The sequence below is a fragment of the Ambystoma mexicanum genome, chromosome 6p (genome assembly GCF_040938575.1).
Source record: "Ambystoma mexicanum isolate Mex_15411 chromosome 6p, UKY_AmexF1_1, whole genome shotgun sequence".
Taxonomy (NCBI): domain Eukaryota; kingdom Metazoa; phylum Chordata; class Amphibia; order Caudata; family Ambystomatidae; genus Ambystoma; species Ambystoma mexicanum.
In genome coordinates this window covers 573,897,777-573,913,019 of record NC_090935.1, presented here as the reverse complement: position 1 = coordinate 573,913,019, position 15,243 = coordinate 573,897,777, and the positions used below count along the sequence as shown (strand labels likewise).

Below are 15,243 nucleotides of genomic sequence, written 5' to 3'. Positions count from 1 at the left end.
CATATATCTTTTCCTGGAAACCATCTTGGATGGCCAGCGGACTGAAAGTGCAGCTTTAGTATTAGTTTTATTTGCCTTCTGTGTTAACAGAGTAGCAATAGCACAATGCAAGAAGAATAATAAAAAGACAATAGGGATGAAAATATTATTGGACATAGAGACAAAAAGCAGATGGAGAAACACAGAATCTTGACATATTGCAATCACACTTAAAGAAGTGTCCCCTGTTCCCGCCAGGTAAAAGGTTCTCCTTTCCCCCAGTTCCACGCAACTATTGCGGAAAATGGGTGTGGTGTAAAGCCGATGGAGATTGCAGTTGCATGACCTGGAGTTTAGATGAACAAGTAGGGCATGTTGGACACTTAGGAGGAGTAGTGAAGGCTGGATTCCAAAGCCATACATGACCAGAGAGAACGATTTGGGTTATTTGGTTAACCAGTCGGCCATAGGGGGATTGAAAAGAGGGATCTAAACATAGCCTTCGTTACACCCATCCCTGTCACATCCTAGATTCGGCAGCACTCTATCTGGAACTGATGGAGACGGATTTGCCCGATCTTCTAGTCCCCAAGATGACGCTCAGTGTTCCAAGTAGCAGTCTAGTCTTCAGACACCCTCCTGTCTCCTTCTTGTACCCTCCCACAACTGATGCTGGCAGAGGATATATGCTGCTGCAGTGAGGACATCAGTGTGTTGCTACTCTCCTTTCCAGATTCTCTATGAGTACATATGCTTTCACTTCTAGTTTTCCACTCTAAGACTTTCTCTCTCTTACACTGTTCATTCTACTACTATCCGATTGGAGTGAGAAAATACAGAACTGAGCTTTCATATGCCTGACCTGCCCGTGCCTTTCCAAAATAACAATTATTTTCTGGTACCTAGTGCTCCTACGCTCTTACCAACTTCAGACACCTGTTCTTCCCGGGCTCTCATACTGCATGAAAATCCTGAATAGGACAATGTAGCTGATACCATCTATCCCGTGTTTCCCGAGCATCGGAACCACGTCAGACAAGCGCAGCGATCTGCACGCTAGGGTTTTTTCCCACAGAGGGTTTCCCTGGAGCCTTTGTTTACCTCTGGTCTTTACACTTCTGAGAGAGTGGGGGACAATGATTCCTGGGGAGCTTCTCTTCAGCCTCACGCTGTTGCATCAGATCAGGTTAGTTTCAAACATTGTGAGTGTGTGAATTGCTATAGGCCTTCTATTACTGAAATTGTAAACCTGATTCTAGACACTAATGATAATTCCACTCTCAGTCCGTCAACAGAGAAACGAGAGATGTACGTCGCTCATAGCCCCCTTCTCTCCTTCATGTATCGTAGGTATCGTAGGTGCGAGAGATGTTATTCGCTCAGCCATCCACACCATACCAGATGATGTTACTGAGGAGACTAGCCTCTGACCAATACAGCAAGCCGACAGACCGCAGCTACAAGGAGCAGATGTCACGACTGATCTCATGACATAGATACGTTCAACATGAAGTACATATGCATTCATGCACAAAGTTACGCAGGCATTTTTGTTAATTGCAGGTAGACACGAATTATAGGCTTTTGACCCACATAGCTAGAGGTCTGACACAGATATATTCTTTTGATGAACACGAAACTGCGAGACACACAAGAATACAAATGAATAGCTTGTTGACGCTTAATGCAATTAACATGAACAACCATACAAATCAAGATGCAAGCCGCATGGATGGAATGAATGGGAGAAGCTTTAGGTGAAGCTTTGAGAGTTTGAGACGCAGAGAAAGCCGACAGGCCAACCCAGATGAGGCTGGCAGGACAGGCTTCCAGTGCAATCACCGTGCACAGATACCCAAAGACACAGAATGATGGAAAGTTTCCAGATAAGCAGAGGGACGGAGCATCTGTAACAAACCCTACCTAAAATCCTCATAATTACAGGCAGCGAGGCTCCATTACGTTGTCCCTACTCACATGACTTGCACCTGCCAGACAATGCCTATTCATTCTGGCTAGAGAGGTATGCCTATTGCCACAGAGCTGAAGGCAGTGGGATACAAATGTAACACAGGTTCATAGGCAAATGTTCTTTCTCACTGCCTAGGAGTTCAGAGAAGGTAACTTAATGGAAACATGCAGCACCTTTGGAGTTGTTCCCATTACCTTGAGTTGTTGCATTCAGCCTTGTGTCTGTCCAAGGCTCCAAGGCTGAGAAGTCCTTTTTGTCCAATCCAAGCTTACACTATGTTGCATTGGCCAACCACCTTTCAATAACTTGCAATTCTACATTTGATACTTTCAGAGGTGGCCTCAGGAGGAGCCACCAGATATGGTTTACCCAATAAGTATACTAATCCATTATAGAACCTGTATATTGTTTGCCTCATTAGCCAATCCCTTCTCCTGTTAGGTTTTTGGGATGTTACTGCATTTTGTTACATCATTTGTGAACAAAACCAGCTGACAATTGCCTAGACACTGAGAGCATGTGGAGAATGTTAGGTTGTTCATGCAGCAATCCCTGTCATTTTAATGCGCGATAAAAACAGTTGAACTTTGCATCATGGCTGGGTCTTCCATTCTTGGTGCAGGGGATTTCCAGGGCCCAGTTCCTCTTGCATGTACATCGAGAGGCTGTTAATAGTCCCCTGACTACCATTACAACCCTTTGTGGTATGCTGGTGGAGAGTTCACATAATTAGTAAAGCCCCATCTGATCTATAGCATAACAGTGTCAACCCTGTGAGCTCGAACAGCGATGAGAGACTGTGCGGATACCAAGCTACTTAATTTCTGCATTCCAGCAAATGAGACAATAAGGCAGGATACCTGCATCTTTTGACTCACTAGGACGTAAGGTAACAGTCTCTTGCCATGCATGGGATCTCCCAGCTGGAGACGGTTGTGAGCCTGGCTTAAAGAGCCAAATACATAACAAAAAGCGAACTCACACTAGGAGAGCCTTTGAAGCCAGGCTCACAAGGGTCACAAGCAGGGATATTCCAGATCTGGCAAGACAGTATTTCTGACTCTTTAAGGGAAAAATTACAACACACAAAAATACCGTAGAATCATGGACAGTAGCATATCCAAGCTTCAGAGATCATAAAACAAGCCAAGAAATTGTGAGGATGTGAGGAATCCAACTGTAGGAATGCAGTTCAGTAGATTAGTGACAAGCCTTGTTCCTGTCAGCTGATTCTGTTGTACCGCAAGAAAACTGTGTGATAGGAATAGGCAACTATAAGTGTAAAAGATTGACATATGAACACAAAGAAGTGAAAGTGGCATGTGAAAATGGAAACCTGGCCTGCAGGTGTCCGTTGGTTATCAACCCACCTATTCAATGCCCATTGCCATTACATACCTCTGTGAATTCACTCACATTCACACCCATCCCCACCCAAAATTCATCCCCCAGAGAACTCTTTGCATTTCGCACAGCTGGTGAATCAAATTCCACACTCTGATTGGATGCACTCCTCTGGGGTGGGTCTGCTCTGTGACCTTTGCTTACATGAGTGATAGACACACTGGTATGTTTCCAAGGTGGGCATCATGTGCCACGCTCTGCTAGAACATAGGCTTTACAAAGACATCCTTGTGGGTCGATCGAGGTGAGAACTTTTTCTGCCCCACCCTTCTGAAGCGGGAAAAGCTGGAGAGGCTCTGGGACATAGAGTGCGCGCGTTGACGGAGCAGCAGTCCTTTCATCTTCAGTTTTGCCAGGCAGTAAATAAAAACTTTATAACACCTCTGCAGCCATTTTCAAGTCAAGAGGCCTCATCATGATTTGGGTGGTAGTGCTTAAATGTGGCGGTAATGATGTTACCGACGGATTTAAGGGTCCGTCCAAACATGGGTCTGGCATGTTGTCTCCCTACCTCAGAGCTCGGGGTAAACACGCTGGAAAAATTCCCATTTTCGGGTACAATTAGCGCTGCTCTATTAGCGCGCGCTAATGGCGCTTAAAATTCCCCAATGGACCTAATGGGGGAATAGGGAATTAGAGTTACCGCCTAACCCTTGATCCAGCACTAACAGCATCGGACCAGTTAGCGGTAACACTATTAGCGTGGGTGGTAACCCAGGGGTAATACCGCTGGGATACTGCCCAACTTGTGATGAGTACCAAGGTATCTTATGTGCTGCTGTCATTTATAACAAGCATCGGCAATGCCAATAGTTTTGAAATTTACTGTTGTTCTTTGCATTTTTTATTTATAGGCACCAGGGTGCAAGGAGGAGAGTGTCAAGTTTTAAAGGAGGATGTGATAAGGAGCACGGGCATGTGAGAGAATGAGAAGGAAGGAGAATAGAGCAAGGGAGGACATTATTAATAGAGGGTGCCATTGATGATGAGTAAGAGGAAATATGAGTGAGAAAGTTTGAGAGGGTAAGAAATAAAGCAAGTGTGTAAGAGGAAGGATGTGAGGGGGTAGAGATTGGGGGTGAGTGGGTTGTAGAGAGAGTTGGGGGGTGGAGGATTTGAAATCACTGCAACTGGGACCGAGGCCAAGATAGAAAGAATTGTTTTTTTTTTTTGGTCCCCAGATAGAGGACGTATCAGATATTAAACTGATAAGAACAGATACTACAGTTGATCATAGCCAAAAAGCCGAGAAGCGAATTAGAATAACCTAAATGGGCCTCATTACAACCTGCCAGTCCGGGACCGTGCAAAATCCGTGATGGCGGTAAAAACGTTTCCGTGTCCGCAAGGGTGCGGAAAAACCGCACGATTACACGCTGTCGGTCGCGCGCACCACACGGACTCGGAAACGTTGTTACCGCCGTCACGGAATACCCCACGGAAATGGAAATAACGAAGCCACAAGTGGCGCAAAACCCGTTTCCGCCTCCGCCGCCACGGACACGGAACCGGAAATACCATGATCGCCAAAACAGGAAACAGAGAGGCGGCCATCATATAAAAGCACAATCCATTGCCATCCAGAGCCAGCACAAGCACAATCCTGACTCTGAGAAGCCAAAAGGGACCACCAGCATGTCTGCCAGGATTCCTGCTCAGAGGCAGCGCAAACAGCGCTTCAGCGAGGCGGAGCTAACCGTCTTGGTGGAGCACATTGTGGACAATGCTGAGATGCTGTTCAGCGCCGACCAACGGCGTGCCACACAGCAGCGGAGGAAGGAGGTGTGGGCCGAAGCTGCACGCAAGTGCACCGCTGTGGGCGTGGCAGAGAGGAGCGTGAAGGACTGCCACAAGCGTTGGGACGACCTGAGGCTGAGGGTACGCAACCTCATTTCCACGCACCGCCAACGCAGCAGTGGGACAGGCGGAGGACCCCCTTCCCCACTGAGGCTGCAAGCATGGGAGGAGCGTTGCAGCAGCGTCCTCCACCTAGAGGGAATCCATGGGATTGGGCAGGCTGAGGCAGGAGTGAGCCCACCTGCAGATGCCGGTAAGTGCCCAAACATGAATGCCACATGTAAATATGCAGTTGTGAGTACTGGGCCAAAGGACCCATTAACAACCCCCCCCCCAGGCAGTGCATGTGTGGGCCAAAGGACCCATTAACAACCCCCCCCCCCCCAGGCAGTGCATGTGTGGGCCAAAGGACCCATTATGATCCGTATGGCAACCAATATCACTGAATGCAGACACCAGCAATCAGATGCATGTGACTAACACTATTCAATGTACAATCTTAATGACGCATGTGATGCACCCATCTGCCACCACAACAACACTAATTGCATGCCCTTTGTGTCCCCACAGCCGTTTCAAGTGACAGTGATACTGCACAACAGGCCAGCCAATCAGCATCGGCAAGTACACTAGCCACCGCCACCACACAGGAGGATGCTGCCGGCAGTTCTGCACCTCTGCCCACATTACCAGCCACTACAGATGTGCATCACACCACCACCACCACCAACATCCCCACCATCTCCACACTGGCTGAGTCCAGACAGGTGCCACAGGAACCTATCATGGCCACCCAACAAAACACCGAAGGCAGCAGCACTGCAGAGGGGGCGGCCTGCAGTGATAACAGTGCCCCGCAAGAGCACTCGGAAACGGGGCCACAGGGGGAGATGCCCACATTGGAAGACCTGGGCTCCTTCCATGAGCTGGGGTTCAGCCCCACTTCACTGGGGAGTCCCATGAGGTCGCCCACCCCATCCATGGCCGAACTGAATGCCCGCATGCAGCGGATGGAGGACCAGCAGGCTACCCTCACCCAGCTGGTGGAGAGGCAGCTAGAGGAATCCAGGCTGCAGAGGGAGAGCTACAGCGCCTCAGTGCGTCGCCTGTCGAGGTCCATTGGACGCTTTGCGAGCACCATAGTGACCCTTGCACGCCATGTGCGGGAGGGCAATGACCACACCTCCAGGCTTGTGGAGGCCATGTTGGTTGGCCAACAGGCAAATCTGGCACGGATGCCCTCAATCCCTGATTCTGGCCAATCAAACACTACCACCCCATCCAGCTCCACTACTGCCAGTCCAAGGAGGCGCTCGAGTAGGCTAACGGGTCCCTTGGGCAAGGTTGCACAGAAGCGCACACGGAAGTGATGGCATGTGTGTGGGGCAGTGCAGGACACATGTGGACTACAAGGGTGTGAGAGGGGTGGTCACGTTTGGGTGGTGGGGTAGGTAGTTTTGGGGGTTTGGACAATGGGCTCTGGGTGGGGGTGGGCACGTTTGGGTGGTGGGTGGCCCCGGGTGTACAGCTTCCCTAACCAATGCACCTTCTTCCCTGTTGTTATTACATCAATACATCACCATTTCAAATCAAGACATACATGTGTGGACATTGATCATTTATTTTGCAGTGCAACTATTAATTCATTGTCGTCACCATGTTTGTGCATTACTGTGAATGTGCTGTGACTCAAAAGTAAATGCGAATCAGGGCATCCCGTGCTCTCTGGCCATCATGTGCACCCCCAGGGGGAGGTGGTGCCATCCCATCCACATCTCCATCTCCATCCCCATCTCCATCCCCATCTCCATCCCCATCCCCATCCCCATCCCCATCCCCATCTCCATCCCCATCCCCATCTTCCTCATCTGCGTCTGGTGGCATTGGGATGTTCCTGCGCAGGCATATATTGTGCAGCATGGCACATACCAGCGTGATTTTGCCCGTCTTCACTGGGCTGTACAGCAGTGATCCGCCAGATCTGCTCAGACAGCGGAAACGGGCCTTCAGCAGTCCAAATGTCCTCTCAATCATTCCACGTGTGCGGATATGTGCCCTATTGTATGCCTCTTCATGCCTGTTCCTTGGTCTCCGTACAGGTGTCATCAACCATGGCGTGAGTGCATATCCCGCATCACCTACATGGGATGTAGATGGGGGAACATGTCAGTGTTTGTGGCATCATGTCCTCATCTGCTGCTGTGCATTCTTGTATCATCATTCATTCATGCATATGAACCATGCAGTGTCTGGAGGTATGTTTTGGCCATCACGAGGAATGTCGCTGACTGCATATGGGCCTACACATTAACTTGCATGTTTGCTGTGCCCTGCGGGTGACATTTGATTGTGTGCATGTCATGGTGCAGTGCTGTCCACACATGGCAGAGTGACTTCACTGTACGGAAGTAGTAAATATTCGTCGTATCATTTACACGCCTCTCGTGCTTTTTGGGGCAGTGTTTCAATTGAGGGTGGGTGTCTGCAGTGGCACAGGGTTCATGGGACAGTGACGGGATTGGCTGTGGCAGTGTGTGCACGGGCACATTGTGGTGCCCTGTCATGTCTTCCTTCATGATGTTTGGCATCCGCTGTGTATTTGGTAGATGGAAGGGGGGTGATGCATGTGCGGTCACAGCGGCACACTCACAATGCTCATTGCCTGGACACACACACACCACTCCGACAGGGTTGTAGCATCGTCAGCTGTACTCACCCAATAGCCACGTGCTTTGTCCGGCATAGCGTTCCATGTACCGTGGCAACGTGGAATTCCGCAGTACCATTGAGTCATGTGATGAGCCTGGGAAACGTGCGCAGCAGTGTGTAATCAGTTGCATGGCATCACAAACCATCTGGACATTCAAAGAGTGATACTGTTTCCTATTGCGGAACACCGCCTCAATTGCATGTGGTACTGTCAGCTCGACGTGGGTGCAGTCAACTGCGCCTATGCAATTTGGCATGCCTGCTATGGCATGGAAGGCCAACTTGGTGGCAATGACCCCGGGGAGGGTGCGGGGTAGGGCTATGTGTTCCGACACATGGCGCAACATGGCATCCAGTACCTGTACCAGGACTTTTGAGAAACACGGTTGTGATATGCCGTGCAGCTCACCAACCGTGTGTTGATAGGTGCCAGTGCCAAGGAAATGCAGAACTGAGACAACCTTCAAGAGGGGGGGGATGGCAGTGGGGGTGTCAATTAGGCTGCTGATGTTGTCCTCAATCATGGCGGTGATGTGCAGGATTGTTGCACGGTCCAGCCGGTATAGGGTGTGGATCTGTCCTGGGGTGAGGTTCCAGGGTGAGGCCCTGATGCGTGGTATTGGTGGCTGGCGGCGGGGTCGGGCTGGCTGGGCAATGGGGTTTGCCATAGCTGCAGGGTTGGCTGGTTGCCGCCTGCGCCTCCTCCGCCTACGCCTCCTCCTCTGCGCCATTGCTGCCACCATGTGCAGTACTGCCTGTTGGTTGAGTAGGCCCAGTCCCAGTGCTACTAGCCCTGCTGCCTGCATGGTTCTGTGTTGTGTTGGGCTGGGTGTGGCCCTTTTGTAGGCTCCCAGTGGCCTGCTAGGTCCAGCTGGGATGATTTGGTGCACCTGTGCCCTGATTCAGTTCAGCCGGCAGTGTATAACGCCATGTTCGCGGTGGTGGCGGTTCCGCCACCGTGATCACGGTATTTCCGCCATTTTTTTCCCGGTATTTCCGTGTCCGCGCTAGTTGTGATGCTCACGGTGTTTCGTGTTGCCGGTAACGGAGGGGTTTCCGTGCAGGCGGAATTAAGGGGAACCCTATTTCCGCGGTGGCGGTTTAGGGTGGTGCTATTACCGGGGCCGCGGGTCATGATTGCGCGGACATGCAAACGGTGCCGGTATGGTTTTACCGGCAGTGTTAATTCCGGACCGGAGTACTTGTAATGAGGCCCAATGTGATTTTCAAAGTGCTGTAATATGGGCCAAACATGAAAGTAAACATCTGTGATAAAAGTTAAGCATGAGTGGGCCATGCAGATCTGTTTTCCTATTCATTTCATTTTGTACAGTCCTGCGTGGCAAAGAGCACAGCAAGTTTAAGAATGCATAACTGTGACTCATGCTTCACAAGGGGGCGATCAGGTGTCCCTAGGGTTGACAGAATATCTGTACTTCCCCCTCAGTGCTGTGTCAAAAGTAAAGAAAATCACAGTGGCGGTAAAGTCTCACTACACCGGCAGTCACAGGTGCTCTATGTGGAGGGATTTCTGAAAGCACTGAGCAGCACATGCTGGCACATGCTGGCTTCATGTTTATCTGCCTGCTCTGACGGGCACATATTTTTTCTTTTTTATTTTATTGTTGTTTTTAATTAAACAAATTGATTTTTACAACTAACAAAGTTTTCTGATCATGATCTCTTCTAGATAGTCAACATCCACGTCGATACTAGTCAATGCTAGTTACGAAAGAGATGAGAGGCACCGGACCGCCAGACCGTTCATATTGGTACTTGCATTTCCAGTGTTGCAGTGTTTGAAATCTCTCGCAGAGTTGTTGTTATGTGCTGTAGAATTTTAAAAGTGGCTATTTGCCATGTTGCTTTGTCTCCGCTAATCATTCTGAACCAGAGTGTTTCTTTTGCAAAAAAGGATTTGGTGTATTGGGACCTCATCCATTCCGTAGCTGGGCAGGAAAGGAGGAGATGGCGGATAGTCTCCTTCTCGTTTGTGTTTTTACAAATTCTACAGGTGTTCGTCGTTGAGAGACCTCTGATTTTTCGGATCTCATTCGTGTCCAGGAGGTTGAGCCTGGTTCTCAAAATGAAATTATGAGCTGGCCTGCTTGGGAATTTCTTGATGTATCCTTGAAGATCGTTAAACTTTTTCCAAATGGGGGGTAGGTGTGTGGTAAGTTTGCATCCATCTGCCTCTTTTAGTGACTCGATCCAGTCCAGTTCTTTTAATTTCTTCAGGACTTTATCCGGGTTACTGACTAGATCATCTTCTCCACACAGTGTTGATTCCAGCAGAAGTAGGTTTTCGGTTTTCCACCGTTCCAGCATTTCACAATTGGAGTCTCCCAGAGCTTTATTTATCAGAGTATACAGGTAAGTGCTGCCTGGCATCACAAATTTCCTGTAGAGCATCAGGGAGTTGTTGTCCACCGTACCCTTCATGGAAAGTAAGCTGAGTTCCCGTTTTATTAGAGCAGCAGGTGTAGATTTGGGTAGGCCTAAGACTGTTCTCCAGTAGATCGCTTCTAGCTTTACCCATATTGCTTTTGGTAACTCTGGCATTGCTTCAGCCCCGTAGGTGATAGCGAGGACAGTTTTTTGCTTGTAAAAATTTAGAGCCGGGATAGTGGAGATAGATGGGCACATATAATACAATGCTTAGATAGAGAGAGGGAGACATGCAGACAGACAGGTAAACAAGTAAATATACAGATGGACAGACAGATGAAGAGATACATAGATCGATAACACGAGATGTCATAGAAGCAAGCGTTGTTGTGCTACGCACCCCAGTGAGACATCTAATTAGGACAAACATCCTTATTACATCTTACACATACACCCTCAACCACAGACATCTACAACTCACTGCTGCATTTAACACCCCATAAACCCAGGCCCTGGTTCAGGCACTAGCATTTCTCAAGGCACATGTTTTGTGTATTAAATGCCCAAATCAATTCCTCACAAATACCCGACTAACATCAGAAGGCACACTCCACCTGATCAGGATCTGAAAGTCGTGCATCACAAATTCAGCCAAATCAGACATTAAGTGTAGGCAAAGAAGCATCATATTCCATCAGACACCTCTATCACGAACCCCACCACATCCTCCTTGCCAAACACCCACTCTAACTCCCCATCAGTCACCTTTGCCGTGTGCCCATCAGACAGTGTTGGGCTTCTCCAAACACTGCATCAGACACTACAGTACTCCACTAGGCACTGCTTTGGATAACCCCAGACACTCAAGCACTGCAGTAGACAGCCACATATCTCATCAAACATCCTTGACCACATCAGATGACCAATCAAACCAACAGGCGTCTAGCTATACAACCCATCACGCAGCCACACAGCTCCAGAAAACACCACAACTGATCTGAAACCTTCTGATATCCCCTCCCCAATGACTCACTCTCCCATGGAATCACACATATGAATATTGGCTTTAATTCAAATTAATCAGATATTTCCCTATGTCATGTGAAAGTTAGGCTGATGGTGAGCTTACAATATAGATCCATATGTCCAGGGGGAGCCGAAAAGTGCTAGAGACTTCCGGGAAATTAATTCGGACTCCTGGCTCTGATAATGTAGGACTCCAGCAGCCATGTCCCCTGCCTCCACCCGCATGCTTTCTTGCCTGATTATGCTCCCTTTCTTATATGGAGCCGTGTTTTACAAACAGCCAGATACGGTCTACTGGTGAAATAGAGACAGGAGACCCGAGCTCTAACCCCGGCTTCCCTGCATCAGTAATTTGTGCGACCCTGGGAAAGTTGAGACGAGCCCGGTGCCTAGAAATCTTTTTTGCGCCCGTAGTGAGCGCTATATAACAGCTGGGCATGCTCAAAGAAGTCATTCGTCACCTTGGGTGATATAGGCACCCCATCTTTTGCAGTTGACTGAAGTTACGAGTTAATGGGCACTGCTGTTTTTTTATTTTTAAATTTGAGCCCAGGTTTTGGATACCGAGGAGTAAATTGTCCGTTTTTCCTAATTCACTGTAAACCCAAAAGTTAATGTTTTCCGATCTCAAAAAGGTATTGGAAGTATTTTCTTTTTGTAAAACAGTGAATTTTAGTTTTAATTTTAAAAATGTACAATTTTGCCTCACAGTAAATTTCAGCAAGCGGTAGCCTACAAGAAAATCGAGAGAATCGAACGCCATAACGTGTGTTGCCAAAATGGAAATGGCAAATAAAAATAGTTTTAAAAAATGCACCAAATGTCTAAGCCACATAAAGACTGCAAGTAATAAGTCAATGCCGGATAACAGGTCAAAAAATGCGAAGGCGATCATTCAAGTGCTGCAGCTCCTCCTTCTCCTGGAGGCGGGTGGGGTGTGGCGGGGGGCCAGGCCTGGCAGTCCGGCTCCGAGTGTTGCTCCTACTGTCCATGCTGCAACAGGAGCTATCACGGGACATGGAGGCCAAAAAGCCAAAAAAATGGCCTCAGGTCTCCAGCACAGACGCGCCTCCCAGCCACACCCTCAAGGAACGAAGGCAAAGACGCCCATTTAAAAATGTCAGTTTTCAATCAGACTACTATTCCATTATCCTGAAATCAATGCAAACACTGTCAATGATCAAAGTGCATGCCAGATTCATCAAAAGGGATTTTGGGGACCAGGGCACTAACTCATTTTCATCTGCCCCAAACCAATTAAATAAAGTGATTTGAAAATCTTTGGCAGCCTTCCTCCGTCACATGCACAAACCTAAAATAAGCATGAGAACTAAAATAAAGTACCCTTTCATTCATTATGGAATCATAATAATAAACGTGGTATTTCAAGGGCAACCGTAGTCATCCACAATTGCAGAGAATAGATGACTGTGAAGTTTGAGAAAAAACAGGACTTCCGGGTCACTCTCTAGCTTTTCTTGATAAAAAGAGATGTAAGAGTCCCTGTCATCATATATGCATGCTGGCTGCACATCATAGCAAGATTAGATATCTTCTTCTTAAATTGTATCAGTGCAAAACACCATTCATGTACCTTGCACCTTTAAACAAAACACTGACGACTGTAACTGTAGGAAGTTTACTTTCTACACTGCAAATAATAAACATGACTCATTTAAAAGATTATGTGTATGCCGATGAAACACTTACAGGAAGTGGAAATGAAGACCCTATGCTTTCAAAAGATCTAATTTTTCAAGAGTACAAAAGAGGTAACACAATGTTTGAGTTCTCTTCAGGTGAAATAACTGACATTTTTTGTGTGTCCTGTCGAAACACTTTCTATAAACAAGTATAACTGGTGTACATTGAGAAGAAAGTAACAGACACTGTAGAAGATGTTTAGAAAGCCTTCTACCTGTATTTGTTTGTAGAACAGTGATTTGACACAGGTGAGGCTCTATATGTGTGTAGACACCACTGCATTGGGTTTTTTCCAAAGAAAATGCATTCCTCCTAGAAGTGTCTTGAATGACATAGTTGCGCCTGAAATTCCTGTTGTGCTTCAAAAAGTGAACATGTTTGATGTGCTTGCATTACAAACTGTTCATCCCTCCCAAGATATTGTTAGACTACAAACAAAGATGTCAAAACAGCCTAAGAAATCATTAGTGCATGGACTGAGAGGAAAAGTTGTGTATTTGCCTCTCAATTTGCAAAAAAACCTCAACACTCTAGGAGTGAAACGTGACATTGAAGAATCTTTGCTGGTTTTAGTAAATGGTGCTGCCATAAAAGATATGCAAGTTTGGTAATAGTTTATAGACATCAGACAGTTGAAAGAAGCTTTATAGTTTCTAATGAAGCACAATGATTTGTATGTACACAGTCTGACTTACCAGACTTGTCAATACTTGATGTTGAGTCAACAAGCAAGAGCAGTGAAGGCCAGTTCCAATATCTAACTGTTGCAGAAGTGAATAGTTTGTATGAACATTACACTATTCATCCTCTACACTCACGTGAAGTAATGGGAGACAGTCTACTATTATACCTGAATAAAGCAACAAAAGGTGCACCAATCAGTGTCTGGGAAAAAACATTAGAAGCTTGTTGCTTTTTCCTACTGGACAAGAAGGCAGAATGGATGATCGTATGGTTCAAATTTCTTCTTCAGAATATCGTTGTACACAAAAGTATTCTGAACATTCCTGATTCCGCACTAATATTGAATATATTTTTCACTTATTGTATGAAAGTGAATTTTCAACATTATGTTATGCTGTTGCTCATACACTTCAGACAGGAACTAGATTTCAAAAAGTTTCTACATGTAAGATGCTCCAACAGGTGAAAGGAAAACATTACATTTAAGAAGGAAAATAAACCAATATCCCCACCACAATCAGAGGAACTAAGGAATATTGGTTTAGGAGACATGCAGAGGTAAGATGCATGATCAGACATTTGGGCTCTCCAACTTGGTTTTGACTTTAAGTAAGTTGCGCTGAGTATGGATGGTACGATCTTGCAGAGTGGATTTGTGAAAACAAGCCACAGGAACAAGAGATAGCACACTTGACACCGGCAGAACTGTGTTTCATGGACCCTGTAAGTGTACAGCAATTCTTCCAGCACCAATTTGTAGCCATGTGACATTTCATATGTAATAAAGAAAAGGGTCTACTAGGTACTGTGGAACATTTCGTTTGAAGAAAAGAGTACCAGGCATGTGGGGCTCCACATATACATATGCTGTTGTGGTTTAAAGATGCCCCTCAGTTTGGTAAAGAAAGTGATGGCTGGGTGAAGGAGTGTAACGCTCACCTGATTCCCGCAGAGGCGCCGGTCTTGACTGGGTGAATGCCGTATATTCAAAGGTGATGTGTAACACACGGTTGGCTCTTTGGGCTGGACCTCTGTGCACTGTATGTCTGACTCGAAGAGTAAGATGTCTTAGGTAAGTGAACGCCGAGCTCTCCATCTGCCTCGGGGCAGGGTGCCGCAACCAGTTTCTTCACTGGATAAGGGTGCAGGCCTCTTGACCTCAGAGGACTGCTGTCTGTCGTTAACTGCACGAACGGTAAGTTCTGGGCACTTCAAATGTCTTAAAAGTCTTTTGTAATGATATCTCTTGTTTTGCAGGGTTCCGGCAATGGCGGATGGCGGGCTGATGAGAGTTGAGGATCGAACCCGCGTGAGGAATAGAAGCGCCTGGAAGCACGTAAGTAAGCGCTTGTAGCCTGCTTCACGATGCGCACTAACTGTCCCTTTTATCGTGCAGGTACAAGTTCGGAGCTTTAGAGAAGCTGAAGGGTGCTGGAATACCCACTGGATTCGGCGTGGGAAGGAGTAATGGCACGTGAGTAATAAAGTTGCCCAATGTCTTTAAACGCACCTTCTTTTGTCTTTCAGATGCGGGATGCAGCGCCGAAGGCCTCCGGAGCGTGCAAAGAGCTGGTAAGCTT

At 47.2% G+C, this 15,243-nt stretch overlaps 1 protein-coding gene and 1 pseudogene across 2 annotated transcripts in view; both read right to left on the bottom strand.

Annotated features, from left to right (window-relative positions):
• LOC138511606 (E3 ubiquitin-protein ligase TRIM39-like) overlaps positions 1-15,243 on the bottom strand; it is a 1,024,620-nt gene that overhangs the window by 898,085 nt on the left and 111,292 nt on the right. The window lies entirely within an intron of this gene.
• Positions 4,446-4,612, bottom strand: LOC138512808 (U2 spliceosomal RNA; annotated as a pseudogene).